Source organism: Brachycentrus maculatus, unplaced genomic scaffold, assembly GCF_059751285.1.
Source record: "Brachycentrus maculatus isolate JH-2025_06_01 unplaced genomic scaffold, ASM5975128v1 h1tg000031l, whole genome shotgun sequence".
Taxonomy (NCBI): domain Eukaryota; kingdom Metazoa; phylum Arthropoda; class Insecta; order Trichoptera; family Brachycentridae; genus Brachycentrus; species Brachycentrus maculatus.
Genome location: NW_028280785.1, coordinates 1609925 through 1616330, shown reverse-complemented (window position 1 = coordinate 1616330; position 6406 = coordinate 1609925).

Below are 6406 nucleotides of genomic sequence, written 5' to 3'. Positions count from 1 at the left end.
TGAAATGCTGCTAGATGGTGGGGTGTCATTGTAGAATTGAATAAAATAGCGCCATTTCTGTTGCCACATCGTCTGAATGGCATCTCCTGTAATATTTCTAAAAGTGTAATTACGCCATTGTTGCACCGAATGAGCAATATGACCTATCTTCAAATCCAAGTTTACACGAGGTGAAATATCTAATAAAATTATGGACAAATATTTTTTCAATATCTGCTACTGTACTTTGCGTGTGTGATGTTTCAGAGAGTACAATGACATTTTTTTCATCTGGTATTGGTCAGTACTGAAAAAAAGTAATAAATAGAAATTCAACAAAACCACCTGTCAATCTAACACTTCTTGAACAAAAGCATATGGAAAGTGAAGAACTCATCGATTTAAAAAAAATCTACATACTTATTGTCGGTGAATATCTTGTTAGTATATGTATTAATTTTAAATCAAACACAGATTTTTGGAGTCTACTAAGTTGTATTTTATTAACAAAAACACCTATAAAAATTAATATTGTGACAATTGTTTCGCCTAGTTATGGCATTATCAAACGAATGTTTGTCATTCGTACAACTTAGTAGACTCAAAAAATCTGTGTTTGATTTAAAATTAATACATGAATTAAAATGGAGTTCAACAAATTAAACGCCAAATCAATAAATATCTTGTTAGTATATTTGTACCTGAAGCGGAGGGCTGATATGCCTTTCTCTCATGTGTTAACGATCAAGATAACACTGCGTTTATATGATGCAGTGCCCTATGTACCATAGGGTGTGGATAAGGGTTTGAAGAATATTTAAAAAAAATACATCTTGCTAAACATAAAGATGTCGGTTGCGTTAGTTTCTCTAATTAATAACTAGCACATGAGTGTCATTAATTTACCGAAAAAATTATGATTTTAAATGGATGAGGGGGTGAGGATCTTAGTATGAACGTCTCTTTAGACAGGCCATCTTTTGGCTCACAAAGTACATCTCATATTACGATAAATTAATATTTATTTAGTATTTTATATTCATCGATTCGAGTGGCATGCAAGATTGTGATAACAGCACAGCATACATATTATACGAAAATTAACATTATTTGCAGACATCCTTGAGATCGTTGTGACCATCTTGAATCTACATATGTATATATTACGCATTACAAAATATATTCTATAAATAACTAGCATTATGCTCAAATTAATATTAAATACAAATGTTCGATCGTAATTTTTTTATTAAAAATAATTATATATATACTTAAGTCAATTGAAAATGAATCCATGGTATATTAAAGTAATAATAAGTAATTTTTTTAATATGGAATGGCGTTGCACATGAAATACATTGCATTTGCCAATATCAAGCTAATTGAATTCTTAATTATAAAATATGAGAGACTTATTATTAAACTATAAATTTATTCCATTTAATTAAAAAAAAAACAACTAAAAGTCTGTACATAATAGGGTTCCTGCTCGCCAGGATGAGATGGATATCTGTCGGGAATAAGCGGGGCCAGAGTTTTAAAAAAAATTGGCATTTGGTCATTTATTGGGCAAACAAAGAATATGTGGTCTTCGTAATAATAAGTAAGTCTGACAAAAAAATCATAGTAAAAAAGGAGAAAGAAAAAAATCAATTAAATAAAATAAATAATGTAACAGAAAACTATTCCGATTATACTTGGGAAAGAAACTCCTTTTGATGTATTTTTTAATTTATCATATTCTTTCTCCAGCTTCATTTCTTCTTTAAAATTAAAATGTAACTTTGTTTTAAAATCACTATAAACATTTTATTATAACTTAATTGTAATGTCTGCCGGTTTCGAAGCTAACCGCTTCTTTATCAAGACTGATTATTAATCAAGACTGAAGTATTAATCAGTAAATAAATAAATAATTGAAGCCAATACTAAAATTTAGACTTGGCTTCACATACGGTGTTTGAAAATGATGCTGAATGCATCGAAATACGTGTCATTAAAGATTTTAAGAAAAAGCGGTAGGTATATTTACTGTGTAATACAAAAATTAAAAATAAAATTTTACTGATTAAATACCACTTTTCCTAGAATCTATTTATTACGTATGGCGATTTATTTAGTCTGACGAGTTGCCCTGTGATACGCTACGATTCGTGTCTTCCATATGTTTCTGCGCAGCAGACTGTGAATGCCAAATCTTTGCGGGCGCATGAAAAAATATCGCGCTCCAATTTCATAATAATTGGCCAGAAATTGCGCCATTAGCGTATTGGGAAACGTATAAGACTGTTACAAAGCCTGTTTTTATGGATACCTTTAAAAAACGTTCAGACGCCGACGTACTTCGTATTGTAACTGATCTTTTGTGGGCAGGCTATCTGTTACCATGCAGTGGGTGGACGGTGTGAGATTTTTTTTTTACAATTTGACATCTCAACATAGACGAAGAATAAATAAATTATAAAATTTAAAAAAATGTATCACTTACAAGCATAAACAAAAAACAATAAGTGTAAGTCCCTGCCCACAAAAGCTTAGTCTCTATATTGGGGAGAACAGCATACTGTTCGTTCATATTTATTTTACCTCTGATTTATTTATATTCATATTTATTTTATTTTATTTAATTTACGTTCATGTTTATTTTACCTCTGATTTACATTTAGTTAGCCAACATAATAACTAGAAGTAAAATAACTGTAGATTCACTGTAACTATTTTTAAGATTGTCAAAACTATAAATGTCTAGCAAATGATTAAAATTATCAAAAAAAAAGTTGTAAATATATTACAAAAGAAAAAAAAGAATATAGAATCAAATTATTGTATAAGCGTCATAATTTTTTTTATCGTGTTTTCAGGCGTCTCACAGTATGTGACAATTCGGTAAGGATTTTGCGTACATTTAAAAGGGTCTTTGCTAAATAAAAGGTTACACAAATCAACCATATGCTGTATGCCCAATACTTTTTTTTACATTTAAAGTAAGATCATTTTCTTGCCAATAGTAGAGAAGACCTGCCGGTATACGCTTTACATATTTAATAAATTTCAAACATTATCCCCGATGTTTTTAAAAGACATTTTATTTATTGTTTCGGCATTAACTTTGTGGTAAGACATGTTACAATGATTAAAGAAAACACTTCGTTTTTTACCACTTGAGTTTTATTATAGACTACATGTTTCAGAGGTTAAACTTCCATCATTCAGGTCTGTATAATGTTATTATACAGACCTGAATGATGGAAGTTTAACCTCTGAAACATGTAGTCTATAATAAAACTCAAGTGGTAAAAAACGAAGTGTTTTCTTTAATCATTTTTAAAAGACCATTTACAATATATAGTTATTGTTTGGTAATTCAGTAAACACCGTATGAATAATATTGTTTTGATGTATACATATTAAAAACAGAAGTACCTCACCTTGATTGCTTGATACTTTGTAAGTAATGAAAATAATATATTAAATATGGAAATTACCTCGAAGCCCTTCAGACCTTTGAATTCGGTAGCATAGAAATCTAGACTCGAGGCCAAATAAATGCATTCAGGTTATCGCTACAATGAGGACGAGATTACTCGTAATATTATTGACTAGGTACCAAATTTACTTTTTTTAACAAAAATGTTAGTAATATTAATATATAACCATTCACCGAAATTTTTATGTCTACCGGTTTCGAGACGTACCCGTCTCTTCGTCAGGACAATCACTACCACAGCATGCAAACAATACTACCCTTCACTACCTTAGCACTAATTACACACATAAAATTACACAAAATGTTTAACACATGCGATTTTTGGTCGACCCGAAGACCAAAATGCACTAAGGGTTGCAGCACAAACATGCGTTAAGAGCCGAGGTCAAACATGCACTAAGGATAAAAATTATAATTCAACGAGCTTATATACTCGTTGGTTGAAAGGATTGGGCGGGGTTTGAATATTTGACGAATCTTGCTTAACCGATGTTGAATCAAATAATGGACTATAAGTTATATTTATTTGGTTGTCAATTAAAGGAATTACCAAATTTAATTACTTAAAATATAAAAAGGTCATTTATTTTGAGAAAAAGACGAATAATATTCATTATTAAATAATATTTAAGATAAAAATTTATCGAGTTGCTGTTTGTATTCAATAGAAATTTGGATAAGATTGGTTGGATTTCAAATGATGGTTGGATGGGAAAGAAAAAAAAGAGTCGTGGTGGTGGTGGTAGTGGCGATGGTGGTTGTAGAGGTGGTGATGATGACGACGATGATGATGATGACGATAATTATGGTGGTGTTGGTGACGATGATAATGACGATGATGATGATAGTGGTGGTGGTGAAGATTTAATGATGATGATGTCCATTATGACAACGAATAATGATGATGAAAATAAACAAATTAATAATGATGATGACCTTGGTGATTATGATGTTTTTTTTTTTAGATGGGAATTGCATTTATTATTTACCTTGCTTATTATGTACAAGGTTTATAGATCATTTAGTGGATTTTTGTTTCTTCTAAAATCTGTGTTGGGAGGGATAATCTAGTGTGGGTCAAATAGGAACTTCTCAGCATTTGCTCATTGCTGGGAAATAACCACGTAAAACTCCTCAGGAGAAGGCGGGCTGTTGACTGTCATCAGCAGACCTTCCGTTCCACTAGAAGAGGGTTCTTGTTACCAATGTCCTTCACTATTTTTATCATGTATGATACTACCTCTCGTGACAGTTCCTTATGAACTATCACGGATTCGATGTTGGATAGGTCCTCACCCAGGCTCCTGCATCGCGCCTCCAGCTGTTGTCTTTGAAAGCTGAAAAGGAGGCTGATTATGATGATAGTTGATGGTGATAATGATGGGTGATGATATGCATATTTACGTATGTCAAAAATCAAATGTTTTTGCATTACTGTTAAATAATGCATGATGCATTTTCTCGCTTATCCATTTCTAAGAACTATGAATGCGTTGACGCACGTTTCTAGTCAAGAATTACTTTGAACTGTCAATGACATAAGGTATGCATAGCAAAATATCAATTATCATTTTACTGAATTTTACGTTACAACACACAAGTCGTGTCGTGTTGATCAGAATAATTTACAGTTATAATAATATGGATTACTATATGTACATAGATGTGCTAAGAAGGTTTTTTTGTTACTTTATTTTTTGCTAAATATTAACGTCATCACGTTAAATTTGAAAATGAATAGATATTACCACAAAATAACGATAATTATACTTAAATAAAACGATGTAATTTTAAATGTTAATATCAATAAATCTTTTGGGAACTCGAGAGAATTACAACGAGTGGAAAAGATAGAAAACTGCGTGCAATATTGTATTTGCATTTTATTTTAAATATTTATCATCCTGTTCAATAAATTAAATACGTACATTGCTGAAATCATTACTGAAAAGACATATCTTCCTGTTAACTATAGCAGAGTGTGTAAATTATTGTCTGATTGTCTGATTATTAACTATCTCTTGTTATCTGTTTGATATGAAGGCAGAGAGTGCAGTACAATAATAAAACAAACAGAAACACAATATTAGTATTTTCCTAATATATCTTTAATTTGTTTTCATTACTTTCTTAAACTAAAGGAATGTTACTATTACTTCTAAAATAATATAATAAAAGGTTTTGATTATCGTATTCCTTCCCGTTCTATTTCTACTATTTGTTATGTTATGTCGTATTTTTTACCACTGTTTATCAACATCGTCACTCATAGGATAATAAAGATTAAGTGATAATTTTTATCTTGGCTAAATCGATTAATTGTAATATAATATATTATTATTTTTGAATGCGTTATGACTTTCTCTTCCACCTGTATATTTAGTTAGCGTAGGTCTTGCGGGAACATTTCGGTTAGTCGCTAGTCGCTATGATCTTCAGTGGATATGATTTATTTGGGACGTGCATTGTATTCCCAGGATCCTAGTTTACAGGAATTACTTAAACAAAAAACTGTTCGCAGCGGCCCTGTGAATGGGAACTCGGTGGCAAATACACATGTATTTACACAGACCAAAGGATGGCGCTCGGCCCTTCCTGGAAGACTGATTGTTACAATAACAAAACAAAATACGACCCCACAAACGCGCACATTGTTGGGGCTCGCATTTCGTGCCGTATAATGCGTTTGCTTATCGGGTGCAGCGCGATATACGGTGTTATTTCGAGTAGTAATATGTATTATTTTAGTTTTTTTTCCAAAGATTATCTCACTCTCACTATTTCTTATAATAATGATAAATAATACATTTGGATAATTTATGTAGCGCCATTTTCGTAAAATACTACCTCATGGGCACTTTACTGTGATTGAATTGAAGAAAAGGAGATAATGGAAATGATTTAGCCAACAAATGCGTTTTAAGGTTTTTCTAAAGATCA